Below are 15,966 nucleotides of genomic sequence, written 5' to 3' on the forward strand. Positions count from 1 at the left end.
ACAGGCTGTTCTCAAAGAAGTGTATGGAGTTTTCCAAATTTAAAAATGATTTGAGATGAAGTGAAATGAGGCAGTGAGCACACCCTGTAGACAGAGCCACTACACAAAACTGAACCATGGGACTGTTGTCTGAGTGGACTCCATTGTGAGCAGGGGATCCCAGACATCAGGGAAGTGTCTCCCACAGTCTACTTCATACTTTAGATCATACTTCAGACATTACATTTGGCCAATTCTGAGAAATAAACAGATTTGTGCACTTTGGTGAAATGGATAGATGTTATTCCCTTTGGTAGAGTCTTGGCATTGGGGCAGCTCATGTGCTCCCAATCATAGTAGACAATTTAGGGGGAGGTCCATGGCATTGACTAATAATAATGCATAATATAATTCATAATATGACAAATGCTGCTAAACTAGCATTTTAAAGCACAGCTACTTTCCCCTCCTGGTTACTAAGAGAAAAAAATTATCTCCCAGTGTTTTAAGTACATTCCTTTAATGATGCAATGTGTACAGTCTACTATATGTAGCTGGATCTCTCATTCTTTTCAATAATAAGACTTCCAAGAGTTTATATAGATAAATCCTTTTTGCCCCAGGGTCTTGAAATTGACATTTTTTGTTGTTGTTTACTCTTATTATTATCCTGTCACTGTACAGCAAGCGGTATTATATAGAAAAAAAGTCTTAGGTGGCTGTTAGGTACAGTGGGATCACCCTACAATTCCTGGCTTCCAAAATTATCCAAATAATTCCTGTAGGTGATAGATGAGAAGAACATAGAAAGTTCAAAATGATACAGTAATTTCATAAGAAGAACCATCCTTCAGACATCTTTAGATAAAGACAAAGCAAGAAAAGATTGCCTATACATGTATGACTTAACAACCCTCATAGTAAGTACACACAGTAACATAAGAAAATACACATACAAAACAACAAAGAAACTAAGTTTCTAATGCCAGAGGGAAAGTACAAACAAGAATATGTGGGTATCCTGGAAAAAAATTATGTTAAGTGAAGCAAGCCAGGCCCAAAGAAATATAGGTTGCATGGTTTCTCACATTTGTAATAGCTAGAATATGTCTATGATAGTCTTAGCAGGGGATCATACTAGCTCAAGTGCATAGGAAGTACATAATGAAGTGCATAATGAAGTATATCAATGAACTCCAAAAATTGGAAATAAGATGTACTTATTATGTCCTGTATGCAGTTATTTTATTTTGTTTTTTCTTTCTGTTTTAGTTTTCTGTACCCTTTGTCTTGTCTGTAATCTTATCTGATCTGGGGAAGGGAAAGGGAATCACAGAAACAGCAGGACACAGGATAAACTAATGCAACAATGATACTCACTAGACACTATGTTGGAAGTGAACTTTACAATCTGGGGGTGGGGGGAAGGTAAGGGGGCAAAGGAGGGAGGAGGTAGCAGTGTTTAAAAAGAAATGTATTTATTACCTTAGTTATGTAACTGTAACACCTCTGTTCATTGCCTTTACAATAAATGTGTGTGTGTGTGAGAGAGAGAGAGAGAGGAGAATATGTAGGTCTTGAAGCATAATACAAAATATGAGAGTTAAAGGATGAATTTACTTTAGAGCCCCTTAGCATCCAAGTTTTACAAAAAAAAAAAACAATGAAATCGGTTGCTTGACTCTCATTGTCTTAGAAATTTATGTATACCAATTCTTCACTAGAAACAAAGCTTTGGACATACCTAAAGAAATGTCTTACATGAGGTAAGCCAAGCTCAGAGACACAAATGGCTCATGTTTTCCCTCATATGTGGAAGTTAGACTTAAAATACACTGGGACATGATAAATTATACAGGACTCCAGGCATTAACATGCAGTGAGACCAAAGGCGAGTGGCTCTTAGAAGAGGAACACAAAGACACAATACCTACGTGCATCTGATCATATAAAATAATATTCATTGAAATGAAAAAAAGAAAAGAAATGTCTTGCTTGTTCTACATAGTAACAGTACTGTAGAGAGATATAATTTCACTATCTACCAGCTACACAAATGTACTAACAAGTTTTACCACACAGTTTCTTCTAGTGACTAGTCATGAAAGTTGATGACACAGTGAGCAATTTGTGGGTGGGGATGGGAGGGAAAAACTGGGAAAGGGCAAGGGAAGGGGTAACATTGTCCAAAAAGACTCTTTACCTGACTTATGTAACTATAACCCCTCTGTATATCACCTTTTTAATAACAATAAAAAATTAAAAATTCTAAACAATTTGCTTTGGTTTGTCTTGTTTGTTTTGATGAGAGAAGGTCTAAATATATAGTTCAGGGTGGTCTGAACTATATAGGCGTGAACTAGCACACGGGGCTCTGAAAGCAGTTTTTAATCAAGCCACAACACAATAATACAGTACAAATATTTTGCTATCTACAGATTTTCTCTAACAAGGGGAAAAAAGAACTATTCAATGTCTTAATCTCAAATGCCTATGTTGGAAACAATGAAGGAGTGAAATAGGGCAGTATAGGTAAAAGTAAGATTAAGAACAAATGCAGAAACCATAGGTCCTGATCAGCAGAAGGCCCTTGACTTCTGAAAATATGGCCCCAATGCTTCTACATATTTCAGTTTTCTAAAACAGAAAGTTGAAATATTAAATGAAATTTCTGGACTTTTTTTCAACTGTGAACCAATTGAAAAAAAAAAAGCCAAATGGAGTAGCAAGTTCCTATACCCTTTGCTATTTAGGAGTCTGATGTAGGAGAATCACTTAAGCCACACATTCCATGCCAATCTGGGCAACATGGCAAATCTCTGTCTCAGAGAAATAAGTAACATTAATTAAAAATAAACACAAATTAGATAAAATAAATCCTTTGCCTAGAAAATATGACCAGCAAAAGGTAAATGGTCTGCCTAGTAGCAACAACAACAAAAAGTGCTCACACAGATCAAGAGTGAGGATATATATCTCTCTCTTTCCCTCCCTCTCTCTCTCTCTTTCTCTCTCTCTGTCTCTCTCTCTATCTCTCTCTGTCCAGGGGAACTTGATTTACAGATACCCTTGTAAGAGGACCTAATTAAATGCATATCAGTGGTTTCACATTTAAAGTACATCCTCAAAAGAATTTTAAATAACTACTTTTTCCCACATGTTCAGGTTGATGCCTAATTTTTTTCATCGTAAGTTTAAATAGCCGAAAAGGGTATGCTTTCCAATGCATTATAATGATGGCCATTTAAAAATAAATCTATCATACAGTATTCCAAAATACATGTACTAGAATCAAAATGCCATAGCAATTTGATACCCCATCATTCCTTTTAAAAATACAAAAGCACGTTTGTCCTTTAACACTGAGGAATTTTGTGTGATTCCTTTTTCCCTTCTAACCCATATTCCCATTCTATTTCCTCCAAAGAAGTCTAATATGACTTATGCTCAGAGGTCTTTTGTTGATATCCTTTTTTCTGTAAAAATATCTCCATAGGGCTGGGAGTGTGGCTTAGTGGTACAGTGATTGCCTAGCATTCATGAAACCCTGGATTCCGTTCCTCAGCACCACATAAACAGTAAAGGCCAGAAGTGGCACTGTGGCTCAAGTGGTAGAGTGCTAGCCTTGAGCAAAAAGAAGCCAGGGACGGTGCTCAGGCCCTGAGTCCAAGCCCCAGGACTGGCAAACAAGCAACCAAAAACAATATCTCCATAAAGTGACAGTCAAGATTGATAAGGACTGAGCATGTAGCTCAGTGGTAGAATGCTTACTGAACATTTAAAAGTCTCAGTTCTCTCTTTAGCCCTCAAAATCAGAAAGAAGGAAAAAGGAGGAGAAAAGCAAAGGAGAGTGAAGAAAGGGATGCGGGAAAAAGGATCACAGGAGGGAAGAAGAAAAAGAGGGAGGGAGGGAAAAAAAGAGAGAAATGCAGAGAAGAAAAGAATTATAGTTGCCAAGCTTGGTGGGGCATGGTTTTAATTCCAGCATTTGGGAAGTAGAGGCAGGAGGATGGAAAGATTAAGAATAACTTGAGGATACATGGAGAGTTCAAGACGGCTTGAGTTAGAAAATTAGATCTGTTTCCAAAAATTTAAGAATTTCTTTTACAATGAGCTATTAGTATAATTATTAAATTTATAATTGACCCAAGATGCATATATTATAAATTTTGATTAAAGCTTATTTAAAATTATATTGGAAATCAATCACTTGATAAAATAAAGAACACCTTTGAAAATATTAATGAACCCATGGGTGAACAATAATGTGAGAATCTGTTTAATATCAATTCTATTCTTTTTTTTTATTGTTGGTCTGAGACCAAGGCTTGAACTTTGTACCTGATAATTTTGCTCATTGGCTGGCACTCTCCCAACTGAACCATGCCTCAAATTCAATTCTATTCTCATACAGAAATCAGTGGTAAAAAACCATATTCATGAAGTAAGTAAAACGGAAACATTTTGTTATTAAACTAATACTCAGTTCTTTTAGTTCTTTTATAATCTATTGTGATATGATCTTCTATCAAAGAGTATTACTTTGTGTTTGTGCCAGGCCTGGGGCTTGAACTTAGGGCCTGTGCTCTGTCCTTGAGCATATTTTGCTCAAGGCTGGTGCTCTATCACTTGAGCCACAGTTCCACTTCTGGCCTTTGGTGGTTAATTGAAGAGGAGAATCTCACAGACTTTCCTGCTCATGCTGGCTTTGAATCTCAGTCCTCAGATCTCAGCCTTCTGAGTAGCTAGGATTACAGGCATGAGCCACAAGTACTCAGCCAAAGATTATTTTTTCATGATCTATACAATGACATTTTAAATGCCTTCAATTTTGTTAAAAAGCAAAGAATTAAAAATGCCTCAACTTTGCTCAGACTTATCAAATAATTATAATTGTATTGTTTAATTATTTTAACTTATAGGCTCCTGTTTAACAACCTCAGAAAAGGGATGAAAAAAATGAAGTATTATTAACTTCAATATGCTCCTGCAAATGCAATTTTTAAAGCAAAACTGCTTGTATTTTATCAGAAACATAAATTTAATATATTTTGTCAATTTTTTGGAGTTGTAAACTAAGCCACTACAATTGGTGAAAAAATGTTTGAAACATACATTTAAAGCAAAGGTCATCCTCTTTATCAAACCAAACTGTAAATCACACTTGCATTCATCTAGAGAAAGGTTGGTATCAGTTTTCAATTTGAAAGAGCATACTAATCATTATTTTTAAACCGGCTTAAAATCGCTGAGAAAGAAATTAAAAAAACATGTAAGATGCCTAACTAAAAGCAGGCAATTCAAGATTAAAATGATACCAACCTAGAAGTTATTTGTTCATTTTATGTCATAAAGGCAAGAGTAGTCAACATATAGTTTGTTATTGCTTAGTTTTTTTTATGAGACAATGTGATGTGTAGCCAAACGTGATTATATTTATATTGCTGAGAATGTGATAAAAGGCACAAATTATTTTTTTTTGCAAAAATGGATTGAAGGTTCCTGCTGTTCCCAAATTCATATGGTGAATTCCTAACTCCCACTATGTCTCTATAGTCATGTACCACGTAACATTTTGGTTAACAACGGTTGGCATACACAATGGCATAGATAATTAGTTAGCTGAGGTGTGTAGTAAGTTACACCATCTAAATTTGTGTAAATATGCTCTATAATGTCTGCAATAATGAAATTACCTAATGACATATATTTCAGAATATGTCCTTATTGTTAAACAACATTTAGACATGAGACCACTAAAGAAGTAATATAAGGGTAAATTTGGGCACGGGAGTGGGGCCCTGGTTCAATGACCAGTCCTTATAAGAAGAGACACGAAAGAGTTCCTTCTTCTGTGTGTGTGTGCGCGCTCGTGCGCAAGTACACACATGTGTATGTGTGTGTGTGTCAAGTGAAGGCAATATGAGGACTTGGAGATAACACAACTATTTGTACTTTAGGCAGTGAATTTGAACCAGGAACTGACTCTGCTAGACTAATAATGGGCATCTAGCCTCCAGAACAGTAGGAAAGTGACTGCATTGTCTCTGTCATCTAGACTGTGTTATTTTGTTATAGCATAGTGGGACATCATGTGTACATGCCTGCAATAAACTCTGATATTTCTTTCTTTTTTTTTTTTTTTGCCAGTCCTGGGGCTTGGACTCAGGGCCTGAGCACTGTCCCTGGCTTCTTTTTGCTCAAGGCTAGCACTCTGCCACTGAGCCACAGCGCCACTTCTGGCCATTTTCTGTATATGTGGTGCTGGGGAATTGAACCCAGGTCCTCATGAATAGGAGGCAAGCACTCTTGCCACTAGGCCATATCCCCAGCCCAAACTCTGATATTTCTTTGGGGAGCAGAATAATCATGAGAACAAAATCCATGAATTGTGCATCAATTATATTTATATGCCGCCTTTTCTCATGTATTTGATGATAATGGAAAGGTGTAGGTTGTTTAAAAGAATCATTCCTGAAGATAGTCTATCATTTTATTTTAGTAGGAACTAGAAAAATATTGCAAGATTAAATCATGTAAAGAATTTTAGATTTTATTTATTTTTGCCAGTCCTGGGGCTTGAACTCAGGGCCTGGGTGCTGTCCTTGCATCTATTTGTGCTCAAGGCTAGTGCTCTACCACTTGAGCCACAGCACCACCTCTGGCTTTTTTCTGAGTAGTTCATTTGAGATAGAGTCTTCTGGACTTTCCTGCCAGGGCTGGCCTCCTGATAGCTAAGATTATAGGTGTGAGCCACTGACACCCAGCTTTCATGTATGGATTTTTATCTGTGACTTTTATTTAGTGTTCATAGAAATGTGGAAGTCTAGCTGGGAATAGTGGTTTATGACTATAATCCCAGCAATTCAAGAGGTAGAACTTGGAAAGACCATAATCTGAATTTACCCCAGGTAAATTGTAAGTGAAACTCCATCTCAACAAAAAATAATAAAATAAAAGTTAGGCTGTGCAACCTGTCTTCCCTGTTATTTTATGTGGAAGGCATGATTAGAAGGATTGCAACCCATGATAGGGACACAACCATGGCACCCTCTTGGAAAAATAACCAGAACTTTCTACAACTTTTTTCAAGAACAACGCATTTTTTGACAATGGAGAAGTAAGTCATTCACTGAAAACAATTGTTCTGTTATCTTCACTACACAATGTACTTCAAATTTGTGATCTTCATAAACTTCTTTTCTTTATTTTTTTAAAGTCAGGATTCAATTTTATTTCACATTGATAGAAACCATGAAAAACATTTAAATATTCCCACATCACAGCACATTTACTGGAATATTTCTTGCCATAAAGACCTTACTGATTTGTGTAACTGAAATAACTATGTTCTTCAAGGCAAATGACTTAGTAAATGATTGTTCAAATTTTTCAAATCCAGACACAAACATATGGCTTCATTATTAACATCCTATGTAATCCATTACTAAATTCCATGATAAACTAGCACCCATTTACAAAGATGTATTCTTAACATTGTTTTGGTCAGTTGGAATACAGAAGAAAAATTAACACTGTTTAGAAATATCAAGTATACATCTTTGCTACATATTAAGCTGTGTGATAACTACACAGTAGTATAGGGTTCTGATCTTTATTACTCATAATTTGTTCTTAAATAATTTTTACTGGTAATCCAGAAATTTTGACTACTTAAAAATCAAATCATTAGCGGCTGGGAATATGGCCTAGTGGCAAGAGTGTTTGCCTCTTTTACACAAAGCCCTGGGTTCGATCCCTAGCACCACATATGTAGAAAACGGCCAGAAGTGGCGCTGTGGCTCAAGTGGCAGAGTGCTAGCCTTGAGCAAAAAGAAGCCAGGGACAGTGCTCAGGCCCTGAGTCCAAGTCCCAGGACTAGCTTGAGCCACAGCACCACTTCTGGCCTTTTCTATATATGTGGTGCTGAGCAATTGAACCCAGGGCTTCATGTATAGGAGGCAAGCACTCTTGCCTCTGGGCCATATTTCCAGCCCAAGATCAGTCTTAAATATCTCTGAATATACCAGAATATAATCTATCCCTTTTTTTAACAAGAAAATAAAACCACAGAATTATTCTTATTACCTAAAGATTCTAGTAATTAGGTCTAAATTTGGACTAAGGTGTAATTATGAAATATGTAGTACAGGAAGTTTAATGTTTGACTTCTTTTATAATGTACATAGATTTTAAATACCATGTATCTGCGATTCAGAATATAAAATTACAGCATGTCTTGAGAGTAGGTGTCTATGGCAGGGCAATATTTGGTCTACTATGAAAGTCAAGAAAGAATCTATTTTTTGAGAGTACAGAAGAATATTAAATAGAAGTGATATCTGGGAAAAAGCATAGTCCCTCAAATAAAATGGCCATTCATTCAAGATAGCAGTATTACTCGTTTCTGACATTTAAAAGTCTTATCCCTAGTATTAGGAATAACGTAATACCATCTAATTCTTATGTATGACAATCATTACATGTCTAAGAATAAGATATAAAAATACAGACATTGCATGATGACTAAGCAATTGTGGAACAACTCCCTAGACTAACTTCTTTTCTTTATAAAGTTCTTTTTTTTTTAAATAGTTTTTATTTTTTTGTTTGTTTGTTTTTTGCCAGCCCTGGGGCTTGGACTCAGGGCCTAAGCACTGTCCCTGGCTTCTTTTTGCTCAAGGCTAGCTATAGCACTCTGCCACTTGAGCCACAGCGCCACTTCTGGCCATTTTCTGTATATGTGGTGCTGGGGAATTGAACCCAGGGCCTCATGTATACGAGGCAATCACTCTTGCCACTAGGCCATATCCCCAGCCCTTCTTTATAAAGTTCTAAGCTTCAGATATTTTGTCATACCTACAGAAAATTGATTAGTACATGTACCTAAAATATCGTAAGCCTGGAGATCAGAGGCCTACTCTATTTCTTTCTTTCTTTGCATTCATTAGACCTAAGTTTCCTGGCAAATATATTTGTTAAATCAAAGAATTGGGATCTAATTCAACTACAGTCACTTTCTTGGGAAGGTAATGTATGTAACAGTGGTGATGCTTGATGAAGGTCTCTGGATTCTCAGCATAATCTGAAAGCTCCACTGCTCATCTGTTCTAATCTTTTTGGTTCTGATCTCTTTCCTCCTCTTTCTCAGATATTTCACTCTTCTAATGTCCCTCTGGGACTTTCCTCTTTGGTTTTCATGCCGTATTTTCTCCCAGACATGCCTGAGTACCTTCTGACAGCTTCGCTTCACCCATAGTTGGAGATTTTGTTCCTATACTGGCCACATCAGCTTTTCCTGGCTTTCCTTTAGAAGAGAAAGGAACAGATGAAGTTCACTGTGATCTATAAGATGACACCTTCCAGGGCTGGGAGGTAGCACAGTGGCAAAGTGCTTGCCTTGCAAGTGCAACGTTCTGGGTTCAATCCCCAGTACCAAAAAAGAGACCAAAAAAAAAAAAAAAAAAAAAAAAAGGACACATTCTAAATTTGCACTACAATAAAGCAGCTCTTGCTTACCAGAGTCTATTACAGCTTTCAAAGTAATTAAACCCCAACATTTATGTTTACCAGAAAGAAATCTACCTGCTACTGGATGGATTTCTCTCCAAGATTACAGTGTCAAATTTATATAAGAATAAGCCTGCCGTTTGGGAAACATCTCTACATAGAAGAATTTTAGGAGCTGGTCCTATCTGAGCTGTCTTGTATTACTTTTTTAGGGTTGTTACAACACAATTTCACAGTCTAAGTTGAATAAACCACAGGACTTACTTTCTCCCAGTGCTGGTGGCTTGAAGTCTAAGATCAAAGTAGCTCTAGGTCTGCTTTCCTCTGAAACCTATCTGGTTGACATGCCGGTAGCCATCTGTCTTAATGCTTCTTTATGTGATCTTTTTCTCTGTCTATATGTGCCCTTGGTATTCTCAAGTGTACAGATTTCCTCTTTTCATAAAGGAGCCAGCAGCAGTCAGGATGAATTAGGATTCATGGTAATGGTCTAATCACTTAATGATCCAATCTCAAAAAGCAGCCACATTCTGAAGTACCAGTGGAGAGGGTGGATACAGTTCATATCAAATGCCACTCAAGTTTTTCCCACCCAACCTGCTTCTCAGACACATGTGGCCTGTCCCATCGGTGACCAGCTCTGGTCAACTGCTGCTTGCTGCAGTCTGGTTGCTTCTGCCTCCTCTGTCTTCAGATAACACACAGGGCCTGCAGAGGGGTCTCAGGCATCCCCAGTGACTGTCTGAAGCAGCTGGATGGTAGGAAGAAGAAATGTGAATTCTGTATGAGGGAGGCTTTGGTGAATGGAGAAATGGGCTGCAGGCTGTTGTTGGTTAAAAAGCGTGGATGGGTGACTGAGACATTTTCTCCACTCAGTCTGTCCTGAGATGTCCAGCACAGTGGAGTTGAGGTACCCGGTGAATGACCTGATGATGCTTGTGGCTTTGTCATGAAGCAACGACCAGCATGGTTATGCACCACCTGCACTGCTTCCGTTTCCTTTTGTTGAACTTCCCCTTTTCTCCTCCCACAGCCTAGCCTCCCACTCTCTAGCCTCCCTAGTACTCCCAAACTCAACTTCATCATTTGATTCTAGCCTCAGGCTCTACTTTCCAGGGTACCCAAGGCTAGAACACTGATATACTTACCAGCTGGAAAATGAGACTGGAAGAGTAATAACTCTGCTAATTAGAGACAAATACGGACAAGGAGTCTTGAGGCCCCTTCTAAGCTGAATACCAGTGACAGACTCATGCGCTGTAAATGTTGAGTTCAGAAGAATGACTATCACTCTACGAAATATAGGGCTACCAAGAAGACCCATCAATTCCCACAGGAAAAATAGAAACTATTCTAGGAATTTAAAAAAAAAACTGTAGCCCATGAATTAGTAACATAGATCATGAAAAACCTGAGATGTCAAACAGAGGATTATAAAGTAACTCAGATATTTGCAAAAGTAGAGAGCTACTGCCACTACTAAACTGGAGGGAGCAAAGGAGGAGTAAGTGTTAGCAGAGACATTGGGGTCAGTTGGAGCCACTGGGTAGGGCAGAGATGGAGCAATGTCAGAAAAAAATGAGACTGAAAGAAAGAGAGAAATTATCCCAACCTGAATTTTCCTTTCTCTAACTTTCTTCCCATGCCTCCTAGTGATGAACCTCGAAGAAGGCTAGGTGATCTGGGAGGCCTGGAAATGCAGCTTGCAGGTTTGGCACCTCTATAGTACACAGCTATTCAAGGAAGGCTAGACAATGAGATTCATGGTATGTGCTGAGGATAGGTGCAGAAAAGCAGGAGAAAAAGTTACATGATTAATAACTTTATGGGCCAGAGAGATGTGTATTATGGGACAAAATATACAACACAGTTGTAGCATCGTGGTCACAGGAATAAAAAACCAAAATGAGTTTGAACAGTTGATTTCACCTTGGGTAGGTCATTTAGTTTATCAGACCCTCAGTTTCTTCTCCTCAATCAATGTTTTAAAGATCATATGAGTTCCATAAAACTGAAAATAGAACTACTATATGATCCAGCAATACTACTCTTGGGCATATATCTGAAGGGTATATCTGGGCATACATCTGAAGGATACATTCAAACACCGATATTTATTGCAGCAGTATTCACAAGAATGAAGTTATGGAAGCCAGTTAGACACTCTATATCTGAAAAACAGATAAAGAAAATGTGGCATACAGACATAATGGAATATTATTTACTCATAAGGAGTTCACTACACCTCCAGGAAAATAAACAGGTCAGGAGATTATCATGTTAAGTAAAGTAAGCCAGGTTCAGAAGGATAAAGAACACATATTTTCTCTCATATGCAGAATCTAGTCCTAAAAGATATACATATGTACATATATTCATATATGTTGGGGGAAGTGCAATAAGAGAATGTTGAAAGGTAAATAATATTGGAAAACTTGTTTATGTATGAAGATGGGACAAAGAAACTCACTGAAAACTGTTGAATAATGAAGAGGAAAGGGATATGGACAGAGAGAGCAATAGAAAGAGTTAATCTGACGAAAGTATAACATAGGCATATGTGAAACAGCACAACGAAATCCCTTTTATAATTCATATGCCTCAAAATGAATGACAGGAATGTACAGCAAGCTCTGTTAGTGAATGGGTGGAGAACCAAGAGGGTGAAGGAGTGTGAATGTGGTAGAAATACTTTATATGCATGAAAACAGAACCATGATTCTGTTACAATTGTTTTAAGAATGGGGGGGGGGGGGTACTTAGATAAACAAAGTGTGATGGGGTAAATTTGATCAAGGGACATTGTATGCTTGTGTGAAAATGTCACAATGAAACCCCATAATACGACCAATATGTTTTGACACAAATAAATGTTGAAAAGATTTTATGAGCTCACTTGTTTAAACTCCTTAACAGCTTAACAGAGATGTAATAAATGCTCAATAAAAGGCAGCTCTCACAGCAGCAAGATGGAAGCCAATAGCCAGCTGTGTTACTCGGGTTTACAAAGAGCAAAAATTCATATGAAGTGGGTTGCAAGATGACAGCACTGCAAGGAGTGAGTTAGAGATGAGAAGAAGCCAATCAAAAGTGCACTAGCAAATGGCTACTGCTATAGGCAATAGAATTCAATCCCATCTAGAACCCTCTTTAGAAGTGGTGTGTAATACTTCAGAATTGCCAAGTGTTTTCAAGGTGTGAGGAGGCAAGTGTTATCCTCCAATTCTCATCCCTGTTGAAGGTCACACCTGGCATTCACTCATTTGCTCTTTCTGCTATGAAAGCTGAACTCATGATCTCAGGCAGGAAGCTGCTGGAACCAGGCACATACAATGCCTCTTGCAGAGGACTCCAGGATAGACTGAGGCATTGACAGCATCTGCTGTCGCTGCGCTAGTAAAGAGGATCTGGGAACCACAGTAGACTACAACACAGTCTTAAATCAGCATTGTTATACTTATGTATTTTCCTACTTCTTCTGAAACATTTCTCTATAATTGCCACAGCTGGAAATACAGTTTTTCATTGTGCACACATATGGTGTCTCTACAAACACAAAAGTTACATAAAATGATACTTAACTCTCGGTAGCATGTATTCTGATATTTCTCTATCCTGCTAGATTTTTCAGATGAAGATTTGCAATTCCAAAAATTGATTTGATGCCCTTCTAATGATCCTTAGTCTATCATCAGAGCTATTCAAAGCATGGGTTGCAGCAGTGACAAGTTAAGGAGCTTAAGCCAAAATGTAAATAAACGTTTGTCACTGTGCAATGAAGTTGTTCAGTGTACATTTCCACTGACATTTTTGCACAGCAAAGCCTTCTCAATGATGGAAGCAGTTTGTTGGTTGACATTTTGACACCAGCTCTTTATCTAGTCAGACACTGTCAGCCATTAGTTCAGAGATCCACACTTTGAGTAGTACTGCCCAAGACCACACTTGAATAGGATTATTAAAATGAGTTTAGGACTGAAGATGCATTTTCTAACATCCTTCTCTGTTTTTAATAGCTACCTGGCAGGTCCGTAGTGCCATTTACCAAATACTCAAGTATAAGAGGGTCACAGCCCAAGGCTGGCACTGGGCAAAAACATAAGACCCTATTTGAAAAATAACTAAAGCAAAAGACAGCTGGGGGTGTGGCTCAAGTGGCAGAGCACCATGCAAACATGATACCCAGTGTTCATATCCTAGCACTGCCAAAAAGAAAGAAGGGAGGGAGGGAGGGAGGGAGGGAGGGAGGGAGGGAGGGAGGGAAGGAAGGAAGGAAGGAAGGAAGGAAGGAAGGAAGGAAGGAAGGAAGGAAGGAAGGAAGGAAGGAAGGAAGGGGAAGGGAAGAGGAAAGGAGGAAGGAAAACAAAAGGAAAGGACAAAAAAGAAGAAATTTGTGTTTTCAAAGTTCATACTTGGGCCCAGTACCAGTGGCTCACATCTGTAATCCTAAACTACTCAAGAGGCTGAGATCTAAAGATTGCTGTTCAAAGCCAGCCTGGGCACGAAGGTCTGTGAGACTCGTCTCTCCAATAAACTCAGAAAAAGCCAGAAGTGGAGCTGCGGCCCAAGTGGTAGAATGCTAGCCTTGAGCACAAAGAGGCCAGTCCCTGAATTTAAGCCCCAGGACCAGAAAAATAAAGGTTGCACTTGAATGCTATACAACTAAATAGATTGAGAATGCATTTCCTGGTCATCCTACTGAAATAAAAATGCTAAAATAGTAAATCTGGAATATATTCCAATACAGTGAACTGTAGTCCAACTGAAGCGTACAGTTTGGTTAATTACCACAATGAGGAGAAAACACAGACCTAGTTAACTGATTTAGTCTATTTCCAAGCTTAAGTAGTGGTTACGTAAAGGCTTTTGCTGTGTATACAATTGTTACTGTAGAAAGTATACTCATTAAGCCTGCCTTCCTGAGGTAAAATTCAAATACACTTGAGAAATCCAAACCCAAGTCAATTTCCAAGGCAAAGACCTCTAGTGAAATGATCTCAGTCTCATAATGAAAGGTTAAATAGAAACACAAGGAACCCAGTCCTAGCTTTTTTGGATTTTTTTTTTCTCTGTGTGGACAGAATTTCTCCTTCAGCCATGATAATCTTGAAATCGGTTTCACCCTGAACTAGGGCTCTTCAGCCAAGAACACATAGAAATAGTGCAGCTGCCAACAGTTGTTTCTAAGTAAGCCAACCATGAAGAAGTCAGCGATAAGAGAAACTACCATCAGTATCAAGTAAAGACTACTGTCCATTAAAATTATGATTTGTTTTTCATTGTACTGGTAATAACCTCATGCTTGCTAAGCTAGTATGATATTACTAAGCCAAGTCTCTAACCCTATTTTGAGGTTAGGGTCACACTTCCTCCTGCTATAGTCGTCTTGTCATTGCTGGTACCATGAGTATGCCCACTGTGTCTAGTTTCCTTCTGTGGAGATGGAGTCTCAAAAGTCTTTTATTCCTGCACTGGCCTGGCACTGCAGTCCTCCCTATAGCAAACTTCTGGGTAGACTGGGTTGATAAGTGTGTATCCCTGCACCCAGTTATGGGTTAAGAAGGGGTCTCAAAATTTTCTGCCTAGGATGGCCTTAAATAGTAGTCCTCCTGTTCTCAGCATCCTTATTATCTAGGATTACAATGAGAACCACCGTTACCGGTTAATTGTCACTAACATCCAACTTTCCCTTTTCTAACTGTGCCTTCTGCTGAACCCTCTCTCCTTTATCTTTGCTACTGTAGAAATAAATTGAAAGTAAATAAATGAGAATAGATAAAAATAAATGACAATATCCCTGTAAACTAGTAATTACACCAGTCATTCATTGTCTTGACACTCTGGTTGAAATGTCAGAATGGTGGTTGTTTCCACGTCATCCACTCTTGGACTCCTCAATTTGTCTTTCTAGCAACTGAAGCAGAAAAGAAAAAAGGCTGGGAATGTGGTTTAGTGGTAGAGGGCTTGCCTAGCATGCACAAAGCCCAAGGTTTGATTCTTTAGTACCACATACATAAAAAAAGCCAGAAATGGCACTGTGGCACAAGTGGTAAAGTCCTAGCCTTGAGCACAGAGAGGCTCAGGGACAGAGCCTAGACCCTGAGTTCAAGCCCCAGGACTGGCTAAAAAAAGAAAGAGAGAAGGAAGGAAGGACGAAAGGATGGAAGGGAGGGAGGGAGGGAGGGAGGGAGGGAGGGAGGGAGGGAAGGAGGGAGGGAAGGAGGGAGGGAAAGAAGGGAGGGGAGGGAGGGGATGAAGGGTAGGGAGGGGAGGAAGGGGAGGGAAGGGAAGGAAGGGAAGGGAAGGAAAAGGGCTGAGAATATGCTCTAGTGGTAGAGTGCTTGCCTCGTATGCATGAAGCCCTGGGTTTGATTCCTCAGCGCCACATATATAGAAAAAGTCAGAAGTGGCACTGTGGCTCAAGAGGTAGAGTGCTAGCCTTGAGTAAAAAGAAGCCAGGTACAGTGCTCAGGCCCT

The sequence above is a fragment of the Perognathus longimembris genome, chromosome 19, assembly GCF_023159225.1.
Source record: "Perognathus longimembris pacificus isolate PPM17 chromosome 19, ASM2315922v1, whole genome shotgun sequence".
Classification (NCBI taxonomy): Eukaryota; Metazoa; Chordata; class Mammalia; order Rodentia; family Heteromyidae; genus Perognathus; species Perognathus longimembris.